This window comes from Cloeon dipterum, chromosome 4 (assembly GCF_949628265.1).
Source record: "Cloeon dipterum chromosome 4, ieCloDipt1.1, whole genome shotgun sequence".
Lineage (NCBI taxonomy): Eukaryota > Metazoa > Arthropoda > Insecta > Ephemeroptera > Baetidae > Cloeon > Cloeon dipterum.
The window spans coordinates 19928364-19942604 of record NC_088789.1 but is presented as its reverse complement, the minus strand read 5'-3'; the positions used below and the strand labels follow the sequence as shown (position 1 = coordinate 19942604).

The window sequence follows — 14241 nt, the reverse complement described above, 5'->3', positions numbered from 1 at the left end:
TGCAGACTCGAGGAATTTCCACCGACAAAATAAACCCAACGATGGTTAAATATAAAATCAAAGTTCTTACATTTACCTTTAGAGCTGCAATAATTTTCTCTCCCAACTTTGTACCGCTCATTCAACCGCATTTGAAAGCTTATATAAATTTAAACAAACAATTGCCATTCGTGTAAATGAATTTCACCGGGAGTAACCGAGTCTGGAGCAATAATATGCAAATAAGCAGCTTCCTCGACGAGCTTATATGAATTGATACTACCGTTCGCTCCTGCCAGTGTCTCAGAAGACTCGTCTTGCGGAGGCAAGCAGCTTTGTCTTGCCAGAAACTTGAGCCCAACTCATATTGGCTCTTGAGTTGCAGACTCGCAATTCTCAAATTGCATGCTGTGTGACGCCGTCGCATCCATTTGTTTTCATAGAGTGGCACCGAGGCAATTTAACGATTGCCATCCCCCGGAAGATGAATTCTTAGGAAATTCGATATTGATGCCGTAAGGAGAATTCGTATTTCAACTCAGAATTAATAAAATATATATCCACATTGGAAATGCGGATATTGTAAAATGTATTCGGGTCTCCATGTGCGTCTCTTCGGTCGAGCAGTCATAGCAAAGCCGCTCTGAATGTAATTTGCGGTTTCCAAAGTCCGCACACGTCTCTTGTCTACTGCTTGGTCGGTCGAAAGCGAAGCGGATTCTCATCATCGCACACGCCATTCAATTTTTTACAAAGCCGGCTGGCCGAACAAAGTCGGCTCTTTGTGGACAGAGGCGCTTAAATAAAATATTCGACGGTGCCAGGCAGTTCGTATATCGCGCCACTCACTTTTCCACTGAAATGTCGCATTAAAGTCGGCCTGTTTTATTTTGCACGCGCCAGGCCCATGATTGAACGGGCCAACTTCTTCGCACAATTCTGGCTGCGGCCCAATTCCTGCAATAAAATTACCGCCGTCTAAAATGACAGCTGCCATAATAAAGTGTGTAGCATTCCTTCCGAGAGGAATGAATTTTCACCCCTTTTCTTTCCGTCCGCTGCGTTGAAAACATGCTCTCGAGGAGCTTGTTTCCAGTCAGCTGTTGGCCTGGCCACTGGTATTTTTTATCGCTCTTCTCTGTAGTGCTGTGCAAAAAGGGACGCACAAACGCCACTTAGATGTGCTGTTCTGCGATTATTGCCGATGTTTTTATTCCATTGAAGTCATCACCTTCAATTTCCTTTAAATTGCTTCTACATGAGAAAGATTCAATGATCTCTTCAAAGAGGTGACACGTTTTGATGAAAATTTGTCAAATTTTTATAATCATCAATCAAGACAACAGCTTTAATTAACCAATAATGAAAGTCTTTAGTGTTCGGCGGCTTCTAATAGATGGCACAACCGTTCTTTTAAAACTCACAGAGATTTCAGATTGAATTCAGCTTCTCTGCATTCTTGGTGAAAAATGATTTAATTTAACATGCTGACAACAAAAATTGGTCAAGTTAATTGCGGTGTAAAGAAAAATAAAAATGCAGTTTTCAAAATAAAAATCCTTTGCTGTCGATTCTTCCACGATTGGCTGGACTGATTTCGGCTTTCAATATGTCAAATGAAGTTTTTTACGCCAAGAATGTACAGTAGAAGAAATGAGTCGTGCTAGGAAATATTAAAAATTGTTAATGAACGGTGGCTCCCTCTGTTATAGTGACTACGAACACTAACTTATTCCCATTTTTCGATTATTATTCCTGCAACAAATATTTCAATTATTTTCCAGCTGGCTTGCGCTCATTTACCAGAAAAGCCTTAATTTAAAGATCCCCTAACTCTCTTCACATTTTCTTTGGCTATGTTGAAACTTCTCCAGACTTAATTCGTGCGGAGGGGTCCGTCAGAAAGTAGCCCATTCAAAGGCGCCGACGAAATTGGCCGCTGCGAGTGTGTCTTCTGGGAGAAGAATAATTTGGACAGAGATCACAGAGCGTCCTTGGTGTGAGCAAATTTGCGAGGATGTATGGCAGAAGCATTTCTCAAGGGCCACCATAATTTGGCCGGCCGCGCGCTCTCTGGCGCACAAAAAGCGCCGCCGAGTGAGTGAGTGCGGATTTATCCGACCCTTTCAAATATAAAAGTGTCGTCTTTACGACACTCCTAACTCTTTCGGCTCACTTTGCAGAGGGCAAACCCGGCGGAGGAGCTGCCGGCCACTCCTTGAAAGGAAAACTGTAATTCGACACACACGCCCGCTAACACCAAGGACTAACAGAAAGATATATTAAAAAGTTGGGGGCAGCAACACTTTTTATGTATTTACTGTGTTCTGCGGGCAGTACAGCAAGGTTTTCGACATAATGCCTAGCTTAATGCCTCGCTCAAAAATTTAAGCTTTTAATGTTGGAGGCGCAGAGCCAGTAAATCGATACATTTAATCAGGATTTTAGCTAAACGTAAAATTTTATTATTGTCCCCCGCTTTGTGACACTTATCACACTTTCTTTTTAACTTTCCGGTGAAACACGCCCCACAATTCTCACAAGTTACCAGTGGCCGTTGTTCTCAGAAAATCTAGTGGACGTGATTTCCGATTTCGAAAATTGAATTTAAAAACAAAATAATAATTCATTTTCACTAATTGTTGAAATCAATTTATCGCGGCCGAATTTTACTGATTGGCAAAATAAATGCAATATTTTTCCTGAAAATAAATTAGCAAATATATTATTTTGCGCTAAGACTCAAATTAAAATATTCGACTATTTTGAGTAAAAATTGATAATTTTTGCACGTCCCTAATAATTAATTCACTAGCAAAACGTAGCTTCCTTAGAGTTTCCTTGTAGGGTTTGTCGGTTTCTGCCCTTTTTCAGAGTGGTAGAATCTTCTTGTCAAAAATGAAAACATATAGTTTTTGTTCCATTCACCAGTGCAGTAAATTATTTTTTATTCTCATGCAAGTTTTCCCTTTTGGACAGTGTGCATGTAAGGAACAGATGTTTTGCGTTTATTTTATCTCACACTCCCCCTCTATATGCAAAAGCATCAAGTTGGCTCAGGGGTGGCGTGCGGAATTATCATCCTCCGCGGAGTAATTCACGCCCGTAACGACCTCATGAAAGATTTTGTCATTTTTCTTCCCTTCCCTGTTAAAATCGCCACTCCGGGGCACCTTTTGCGTATTAGTCCGCCCGGCGGCAATCGAGGTCAATTCCTCTGGAGAATTCTCCACGCGTACATCGAAATTCTTCCATTAGTTGCGGAAAGGAATTATATAGAGGAATGAACACGGCCAGCTCCTCTCTTTTCCCCGATTTTCTCAGATGGAGAAAAAACACGCTTCGATGTAATTTTTCCTGAACAAGCGTTTGCTCTTTGCTTTTCTGAATTAACATGATCCCCTCTTTCTTTGCGTTTTCGCCGACCTCTGCGTGTGCGGTTTTCCTCCACCCTTTTCCTTGTTATCTTTCCGGAATTGAAAATTTCAGCCCTATTCCGCTCCGTCCTCAAAGGCTAATCAAATTCATATATCGGGAGCTGTCTAAACCTAAACGTTTTGTGGGAGTGCCGAAAATTCATCACCTGAAAGCCCTGCGGAGTCATTCTGTCCGTGCGGTTGACCAAAGCAAAGGGACAAATTAAACGCCTACGTGCCTGAACGCGAGAAACATTTTCACCGATGCGCCTTTGGGTGTGACAATGCATTTTTCAGCTCCGGTGCTCGGGCTGTGCTGTTCACGGCACTCTGGGCGCAAATAAAGTTGCACAAGACGACAAACGCCGCTATTAAAAGAGTGCCGGTCCATTGTAAAAGGTGCAGGTCTACGTGACTCGCGAGCCAGAGGCCTGTTTGCTGCTGCTGCACATAGTGTGTGCGCTCGCATATAATTTCACTCGGCAAACAGCTCGCGGCTAATTTGTATTTCGCACCAGCAAAAAACTCGTCTCGTTAATATTGATGGAGAGCTTGCCGTATGTTTCTGCGTCGAATGCAAAATTAATAATAAGCGTCGGAATTTCGCTCAATAAATATTCAATACCCGTTTTGAGCTCAAAGTCCTCTTTCAAAGGACGCCAGTTTAATTTCATACTTTCTAATTGATTGGTCTTTGTCATGGAATTTTGTTTCATGTTTGCTGCTTGTTGATGAATTCAAAAAGGGTTTTGACCTTTTTCATCTAATATTTTACTATGTATTGGCTTTGATTAGATCCAAGGCAAGCGCACGAGAGCATTGGATTCGTTCCCGTCTGCGCATATACTATAGGCCGATCCCCTCTGTTAAGCTGAATTGAGGTGAGTTTGATATCCTCAGGATTTGAAAGGGAAAACATATCAAAAAGGCTGAGAACACGTTCTCAAAAGCAAACAAACACAAAATGTATAGAAACAGCGTGCTCTCAGGAAATGGCCAACCAACGGAGTGCAAAAAAGGACCGCTGATATTTCCACGTATACGTTTCGCAAGGTCTGTGGCGTGGAAAGCCGCCTTTCGAAAAGCACCCAAATGAAGAGTGAATAGATAAGCTTTTTGATGAGAGAGCAAAACCTGATTCTCCCTCTCTTTGCGTTCACATTTTGAGCAGCCTGACGTTCATTAAATGCGACGCGCGCTAAGCAGATCAGCATAACGTTCGGCGAGAAAACAAGGCATTTCCATCACTCGGCAAACGGATTTATTCGCACTGTCGTTGGAAAATAAATAAATACATTGCGCGGATTGACCCGTTTTTCACGACGACGACGTCCACCGCGCGTCCAATTAATTATCCGTGCGCTGGCAGCCAGCAAAACAAATTCTCATTAAAAGCAACGTTCGCTTTGACAGCGAAATCCAATTCTTTGTGCGCGACGTTTGCGTCCAAACAGCTCCAATGAAAACAGGTGTGTTTGCGGATAATTAATAACTCTCTGCGAGGCCGCTCCTGCAGGGTATGTTTGAATTAATTATTTAGCCCTACCGACTCGCAGACTCACAATCAGAGAAATCTCAGAACAATTTTCTAAAGAAGACCTAAATGGTGGATTTATGTGTCAGTGTTTAAATACTACTAATTTAAATTCCACGAAAGACTTTGGAAACAAAAACCATTTAATTGAGTTGGATATCTCTTTTATCTAGTTGTTAATTAAAATAATGTTTCTATAGTATATTGTTGCATCAACTGTTTTTTCTGCCTTCATCTCCAGCACAAGCACATTTTAAAAGATTTACTGTTAAAGCTAGCAAAAAATAATTTTAGCTGTAATCGTTGGATTAAAAATAAAAAGATTCGAAAATATTTTATTTTTTAAAATATCGAATTCCAATAGGGGTACAAGTTTGGCTCTATAATTCAGCGACCATGAGTACTAGGACAAAATCGTGGTAAATTCGGGAAGCTCATAAAATTTTTAATTTTCAAGATCTCCGGAAAAAAATTCCTCTCCCCAATATTCTAATGAAGTTGTTTCAAAAATTGTTTCGCATTTCCCAGCAAGCTATCCAATATTTTTTAAATATTCCTTCTTGGCAAATAGTCACTTTATATCAAACACTTTCGAAAACGCGATATTTTTGTAGATCGTCATCCTAATTTATTTTGAAAGATATTCCTCATGTCAACGCCACTTGGCCTTAAAAATTAGGAAGCATGCAAACATTGAAAATTCGAGCTGGAAGCAATTTAAAATACGCGCGAGTGGGCAACTCTGCTTCAGAGTGGAATTCCCATTGGAATTTTCTACCTCCACTTTTCCAAGAATTTGGAAAAGGCTGCTGGAGAGGAGGAAAAGGAATGCAATCTTACACGAATATATATACTTATTTTTGTTTTCTCCTTGCTGAGGAATAATTATACATATATTTGATGTTGTAAAATTGTTGAGTGCTGCGTTGTGTTGATCTAATGAAGTTGCCTTATTACTCTTCACTTCACATCCAAGAAAAATTCTAAATTAGAAAAAATGTTCAGTTAATTGGGCAATTTGGCGCAAAATTCGGCGACGTGGTGGCTTGTCAACCCGAAAACAGATGGGTGCGTCGAAAAAAGCGGCGTTGCAGCGCGTGACTGAGCTCAAACAATGGTGCGTCACTCAAAATAACACAGGCTTCCGAAATTATCATTTTTTTTCTTCAGCTGTAGCTGGAGCGTAAATTGACAAACAACGGAGAATTGCTTAGCCAAGTGTGCGTGCTGCTAAATTGAAAGCAAGTAAAGAATAATGAGAGAGGCGTGGCCGGGACTTGGGAGGCTTAATAATTAAATGTGCTGTAATGGGAAAAGTTAGCAAAAGCGAGAGGTGACTCCCATCTCCGCTTGACATCATTAGACACACTCATGCGTTTGTTTTTCACTCTGTGCCGCAATTAACGCAAAAAATGCCATGAATTTGGCGTGAAATCTCCACCCTGTCCAGCACTTTGTCACAAACGAGACTCCTTTCACAGCGTGTAATGAATGTTTCCATGGCTCCCACACCCTTTAATTGCTGGCGAGCTATTATTTCTATACTTTCGGCATTTCTGCTAAAACAAAGAGGTAATGAAACATTGGCGCTGATGGTCAACAACAACTGGCGCCACGTCACATTTTATTGCTCACCGGACAGCCAAAACTAAACAACGAGTACCGGACTTTCCTCGTCGGAACTGCACCCAACAGACATAACATATGAATATTCAAAGTTCTTCACAATTTTACATTTATTTTTTCTGGCCTGGTTGATTGTTTTAGTTTACAGCATTGTTATGTCTCGTCAAGTTGAGATTAGCCCCGAAAACCTTCTTTTATTTCAAGGTTTCAACGCTATATTTCAACACATTCGACCAAAGAAGTAGATGATATGAAAAAATTGTTTTTTTTATGAAAATAAAAATGAATCTAAAATCTTTGGGCTTCTAATATTGAAAGGCTCAAACCAACAAGACTGAGTTCTGGTCTGGCCCCAAAAATTTAGTACTAATTTTTAAACATAAATCCATTTCCACACATATATTCTTGAGTTAATTAGTAATTTAATTTATCGAGAGCAAAACTGTAATTAAAATTGTCAATTATTCCTCGACTATATATCCGGCTTCCAGTCAGTTTCAACCATTAAAACTTGTTTTCGAAAATCATACGCTCGTTCATTAAAGCTCTCCAAATGCTTCTAAATATTGTGTATCGCACAGAAGGCTTGCAATTTTGTCAACAGTCCTGCCCGTGCGGACAAAAACAAACACAAAGTAGCAAAACAAAGCATTTGCACTCGCTGATAGTTTCAATGTTGTTTTGGTTTCCCATGCATGTTTACCTCTGGAAACGCGCCAAAATATGCAAATTGATTCCATTTGCTACGCGAATATTCACACTAAAGCAGGACGAATCAGAATTACTTGCGTCTGACTAAACGTGGTCTCGATTGTCAGAAGCAATAGCGTCCGCTGGCACTCAGTTCATTTCACAGGATAATTGCATTTGCATGTGTGCGAATTAACAGGAGCTTTCTGGTTGAGCCATCATTGAAATCGCTCTTTGTCAGAAAGACATCAAATTGATTTCTGTTCTGATTGGACGATCGTTTGCTCTCGCAGCTCTCAAACATCAGAGTTTAAAAAGATTTTACGCTATGCTCCGTTGGATTGGTTAGTTTGGACTAAACATTAAAATTATTTTGGAGTTAAAATTTTGAATTTCTTTAATTACATGTTCAGATGTCCGGCTTAATATTAAAAAAAAAATGCTTTTTTATATAGCTTTCAGTCAACATAAATATGTAAATATTTTTGCATGAGTAAAATAAATTCCCTTCAAAGGCAGACAATCGTCATCATGCACGTTTTTACCTGCCGACACTGCGGGGCGACCGAGTGCATAAATCAAATTCAATAAACGAGACGAGGCAAACAAAAGGGTGCGTGTTTCGCCGATCACCAGCAGGTCAGCTGGTTGGAGCGGCCGATGCAACCCGCTCGCCCGCCCGCCTGGCTCGTTTGCCATTGTGAAAGATGGCTTTCCATCCATCGCACTCTAAGGGCCAACGCCGACCGAGAAAGAGGCATGTAAGAATCTCGTTCTCTGCTGCCACACCCTGAGAAATTCGAGCTTTGCTATCACACTTTTACCGTGTAAATTTTACACCCACTTTTTTAATGAAAAATAATTTTAATCATCAAACTAAACGCGGAGCAGCTAGTACTTTAATTTTTATGTCCATTCATTTATTTGCTTAAACTCAGACCAAAAACGCACCTTCGTGGTTCTCCCCGCACCAAAATCTGTTCAGCAAATCGTGGTAGAAACGCCATTGAATTTTCTCGAGAAAATTGCGGTTAAAAAAAACTATCATAGCCATTCAAAATTCGCAATCTCTGTTGTATTCAAGTGTTTGTTCCTGCCTTTATATTTTGCGGTAATTAGGTGTTATCGCAGTTGACACGATTAAAACAATCTTCCAATTTAAGAGTCTTTGAGTGTAACAAAGTGTGAAATTCTTCTTATAAAGCTTTGACGTGTAAGATTCTTTGTATGAGCACTGTAGGGAGTGTGTGCAAAGGGGCATTCTATCTATCAGTGCTCCCAGGAGTCAGTCGATGAAGCTGCTGGCGCACACGTCGCGAGCGCCTCTGCCTCTCCATCATACACACTGCTACTGCTCTCGTATCAGCGCGGGGCCAAAAAATAGCCAGGGCTGGCATTGTGCTGCTCCACGCCGCCGGCAGCCACTTTATAATACATAATAATAATTTACTGCCTGCACACACAAAAGGCGTTTTTTCCTTTGGCTCTTCATAAAAGCGCCTTCTTAATTTTATTACCTAAATATATGGACGATGATGGTGATGCTGTAGCTTTCTTTTTCTGGTCCGCAGTGGGAAAACGTCGCTGCCGGAGGCTTTGCTGTGTAATATGCCGGCAAATGTAGACTTTGCAGATGGGTTTGCAGATAGTTTCGTCTGGCACGAACGAACTCAGTATTTCTCTGAATAAAGAAGAAGGGCCTGCACGCCGAAACACTCACTTTCCGTCAGGCGTTTACTGCAAATGATCGGTATGAAATTTCATGGCGTTTTTGTGCCAGCTCCAACTTTATGTGCCAATGTGAGATTTTCAATCAGAAAAAAGTGCTTTTGCGCGAGCAAGATATTATAAAACTTTCGTTTCGCCCGGGCCACGTGAGAAGTGGCTCGCAAACTTCGCACCGTCGCCGAGATAAAGGAGAAAAATCACGAGGACACAAAACTTGCTTAAACTTGACGAGCGGCAATTCTCTGTTGTTGACAAAAGCGCCGGGTGAGAGTGAGTTCGTCAATTTATGGTCAGGCCGAAATGTAATTAAATAAGAGGGCTTTTCAGAATGCAAACTGCAAATTACGAGCTCGGGTTCACACTGCGCTGACCACGGCTTTAATTGCCTCGCTCGCAGGGTGAAAGCACTGTACTAAATCTCTGGCCTTATCGCCACTCCTCCCATACGCACGTGCGCTAGAGAAAAAGGGGAAAAAGTTTGCCAGAAATCTGTTTCTGGGGGCCCTGATCTAATTAGAAAACTAACTCCTTTTTAGGAGGAACAAAGGATAAATCATGGACAAAACAAACAACACATGCAATCTTAACAAAATTTACCAGGGAAATAGAAATGCTTCTAGGATTGGTTATACTAGCTCTTAAATTGCACCAAATTGCAAGAAGTGAAACTGTAATTTAAATTTTAGAAAGTCAATATCTAACATTTTAACTCTTCGTCTTCTTGAATTTTTTTAAAATTCTATTTTACATAATTCGCCAATGGGAAAGACTTTTTAGTGTTTGGATCCATTCACGCAGATGACGCCACCGTCTGATTGCCCCTTTTAGTATTTTCCTCTGTGATTTCAAACTCAAACCTGCTACTGAGTATTCTTGGCGAGAAAATATTTCATTTTTGACATGCTGAAAACCAAACTTGATTCAGCCAATCGTGGTAGAAATGACATCAAAGATTTAAGTGTGTCCACTTCAAACACCAAGGATGTTCTCAATTAGCCAATGAAAAATAAATATTCCCTTGTGATTGACCGATAAGAAGACATTGGATCAAAACTATAGTTTTCCATTTTTATGGTGTAGAAAGTAGAAAGTAGAAAGGCGATCCAATTGGAAGAGGTGCTCTCTCTGTTTTTCTTTCTCTCTTGAGCTTGAGACGAGTTATATAGAAAAATTCCACTGCAACAAGGAAAATACAAGAAAACCATCGTCTCAAGGAGGCCAAGCTCTCTACTTCTTATTTGCGTTAATGTCAAAAGTTGGCCCGTTCGTTGTTGCGGGCCTTATTTGTTTCATTTTTTAGCTCTTAACTAGAAAAGTTTCGTCGTATAATGCGCGGTGGGAAAAAGTCAAGACCGTGGAGTGAAATGTCATTTCAGAAAATTAACGCAATTTCCGTCCGACGACAAGAACGATCATTTTGCCGACGAGAAAAATGCTCTCAAAGCGAAGCAATTTGGAGGTATTACACAATTTTGCCCCATACTTACCCAACTTTTTTCTTTCTATATGTGGAGAGCTGCCCAAGACCAGTGATTATCTGCAACAAAGAGAACTTCTTTGTCAGAATGAAAGAGAAAAATTTCATTCGGTACATCGCTGTGATTTCACACGGGCCTGCCGGGTCTCATTTGCACGAGCAAAACTTTTTTATGGTCTTTTAACACAGAGGTAGCATCGAGTTAGCCTAATCTAGAATGTCAGGAGTGCTTTTACTAATGCTTCATTCGCCCGGCTGAAAATGGACTGTGTGTAAACATACAAAAAATAAAAATGGTGAAGTGAATTTCAACAGAGCAAAGCTTTTCAATCCAAGTTTCTGTATATTTTTCCTGAGCTACGTACATGTCAAAAGAAATATTATTTGCAACATTACAGCGTTGTGAATAAAATTTTCCAATTTAAAATATGAACATTTTTCTTTTGGTGCAATCTGACCCGCATTGCTGTGATGTGTTGCTTTCGTTCCATGCTGTGGAGGGCTGTATATGGAGAGCATAGGAAATGGAACCATAAATTTCGGCGAAATTAAGTCACACCGTGCTTAAAATTTACGAGCCGGCAGCTGCCTTCATAATGTGCTTTTTTATTTTGTTTCCATTCGGCGCGCGGATGATGTAACTTTTACTGCGCAAAAAATATGTATGAATTTCTCTATGAAGTACAACGCACGCTCACACTTATTTTTCAATTCGCAAAAGGAAAACACGGTTGCGCGGATTTGATTTTCAATTTGGGATGTGTGAGCCACGCATCCACTAACAATGATTTATGCACGGTGGGTGCGTCTAATTTGATATGCAAATCCGCGTTTTCGGCTCAATGGCTGACTGCCGATGTCGAGGATGAGGCAGGCCGGATTCCCAACCGAATACCGCAAGCACCGCACGAACAACTGCATCTCTCGCGTGCCGTAAACACTGGAATTCCAGCCCAGGCAAACTTCTCTTGGCGTCTCTGCGAAACGGTGTATGTTGTTTCATCTCTGCCGTTCTACGGGGATTATGGCTTTTAATTGGGCACAGCCATAAACTTGAAGTAGTGGAGCATGCAGTGTAGATGAAAGGTGCTGCAGAATGTGAAACTGGAATTCCTGCACCTTTAAAGGTTATCTGCAGCACAACACGTGGAAATAAAATGTGATGGAAAAAGGAAAAAACCGCTCAATTCAAGGGGGTCTGATTGACTTTGAAGTATAGGGGTTCAAGATACCTATTTTGAACGCTCGGCCAAAATTTTAAGGGATAATTTTGAGTTTTATAATTTTGGTTGCAATAATATTATAAGTCTAAGTCGGTTTGTGATGCATATAATTTTAGTAGTTTTTTTTAGCATAATTCATGCGTACTTTAGGTTTTTTTTTAAGAAAAATTCGATATTTCCCATTTTTTTAGCTAGGTTTTTTATTTCTTTGATTTCCTTGAAGAATTTATGTCTCGTCTTGAGATTTTTTTAAATGGAATAAGACAGAAGCTAAGAACGGACGTTGTTTAAAAAAATTTAAAATGAACAAATAGTGATTTTTTATGTTGGAAAATTCCAGCAAAAAAAAGTAAATTATTTTGGCAATTATTAATTATTAATTATGTTATGTGTGACCATAAAGACTCTTCTAAAACCTTAAAGGCCCCCTAGCCCTGCTGGATTGAACTTTAGCCGGCACTTTGATGTTTGAAAAATCCTTGTTGACATTTAATTGTTGGTTATCACCAACATTTAATTTCCATCAATTTACTCAACAATGCATTCCCAACAGTGCGTTTTAATTACAAAATTACGGAAAAAGTTCCCGCCCTTCAATTGAGAACCTTTAACAAACACAGAGTAGAGCCATTCAGTTTTTTCTTCATTTTAAAGGTTAAAACCTGTGTGTGTATTTCTGTATATATTTAAACAAAAGTCATGATTCTCCAGCTTCCGCTAAATCAGCAAAAAAAACTCGTGAAACAAGTGGACAGGAAAAGCCACTCCTGCCAATGCCAACGCCCTATATAATCCGCAACGGCGGTTTCAACGGAATAAAAGAGCGACAAAGCTATCGGAGGAGGATGAGGATAGAACAAAATGGTTTTTGCCGCAAAACACACATCATTTTTAGGCTTCTTTTCTGCTCGGAATGTGTGGAGGAGCGGCACTTGCCAATTTTTCCTCGTTCTCAACGGGAAATGTCGTGCGTGTGTGTATAGCGAGAAGTATGTACTTTTAATATCGCTTTCTTTTGTTGGCGCCTGCGTCCCCTGGGTAATAAGTGGAAAATGAAGACGGGCTGTGTATGTTAATTCTGCGTGCGTCGTCGTCGTCTCGTATTTGCAAGTTGCACCGCGTATATAGAACGGCATCAGTTATGCGCGCAGCCACGGATGGCTGACGACGTAATATAGTGCGCGTGGGCTTTGAATACGAGCCCGAAAATCCCCTGCCAGTTCGCAGCCAACAATGCGTGCTAATGCAAACTTACGTCTTCGCCGCTGTTGCGAATAATATTCCAGCCGGTTTGCCGCAAACAAAGTTTCATACGGCCGCTGCCAATATTTCTCGATTTATTTGAACAACAACAATGGCGGCACCCTCTCAAATCACCTGCCATTCTTCATTTTATCACGCCTGGTCGGAGCTATCAGCGTCTTTCAATTCTTCAGTTGGTTCTGTGAATTCCCAAACCCCTGGTAATCTTTTCTGGAAAGGCTGCAATCGAAGATTATTTATTTCAGGCTCTTCGATTTTTATCCAACGTCACGATTTTTTGTATCTAAAGAGAGAACCACAAATAACTGTTTTTTTGACGTTTGTGTATATAGAAACTAACTAAAGATAGGTAAATATTTTGCTCCGCAACTTGTAATTATGTACCAATGAGACTGTGGAACCAGAGATAACTCGTAATTCAGAGAATGAATGAAGCGTCAAATAAATTTAACATGTCCTCTTTTTTAAATCAAGCTGTCATCGATGCTTTTTGCAACACCAATTTTTGTTTGGACCATACTTCTTTTTTTAATAAATTTTGTTTAAGAATCTTCAATAAAATATAATAATAGAATATTTATTAGACACATACAGTGTACAACACAAGAGAAATGACCAAATTACACAATGGTTTGCGTCGGAAAACATTTTTTATATTTAGCGGCTTGGAATAGGGTGACACTATATTTTTACAACTTAGCAAATGATATGTAAAATCAATACATTCTTCATTGCAAAATTATACAGTTAACTACTTTATTTTTGCTTGTGCATAAGGAGAAATCATTTGGTAAAGAGTTTCATCGGTTTTATCTTTGTCGTACTTTTCAGACAAAGAGACAAATAGTTCACTTAGCCCAAGCATAATAATTTTCTGGCTGCTGCAGCAAAAGCACAAACTTCTCGAAATCCTTTTGCGGGCCGAAGAAGAGTCTTTTGCTCAACTTAACGAGCTCCAATGGTCAGAAGAAAAGCCGGCTTTGACTTTGCGAGTGAAATCATACGTTCTGGAAAGTTTTTTAAAGGCTTTGCCGGTTTCTACCGTGAAGCTGGCGCAAACCCTTTGCTTTTTTCATTCTACTTAACAGGCAGGACCATGTTTTCTTGGTCATATCGTAAAGAAAATAAGACCGAGCTCTTTTGAGCGGAACGAATAACACATACAGAAAAATTATTTGATGGTGAGCGCGAGCAATTTCAAGTCCTTAGAGTGATAAAGCAACTGCCGAGACTTAAGTATCGGCGAGACCGTTTTCAGTGCAGCCTGCTGGAAGAAAAATTCCTTTTCATACACTTGAATTCGTC

At 40.1% G+C, this 14241-nt stretch overlaps 1 protein-coding gene across 2 annotated transcripts in view; it reads right to left on the bottom strand.

Moving 5' to 3' along the window:
* Positions 1 to 14241, bottom strand: part of LOC135942068 (neuroligin-4, X-linked-like) — a 193652-nt gene that overhangs the window by 143687 nt on the left and 35724 nt on the right. For both annotated transcript variants that reach the window (XM_065487982.1, XM_065487983.1), the window contains exon 2: positions 10461 to 10510. The gene's annotated coding sequence lies outside the window, so the exon portion shown is untranslated. The remainder of the gene's footprint in view (positions 1 to 10460; positions 10511 to 14241) is intronic.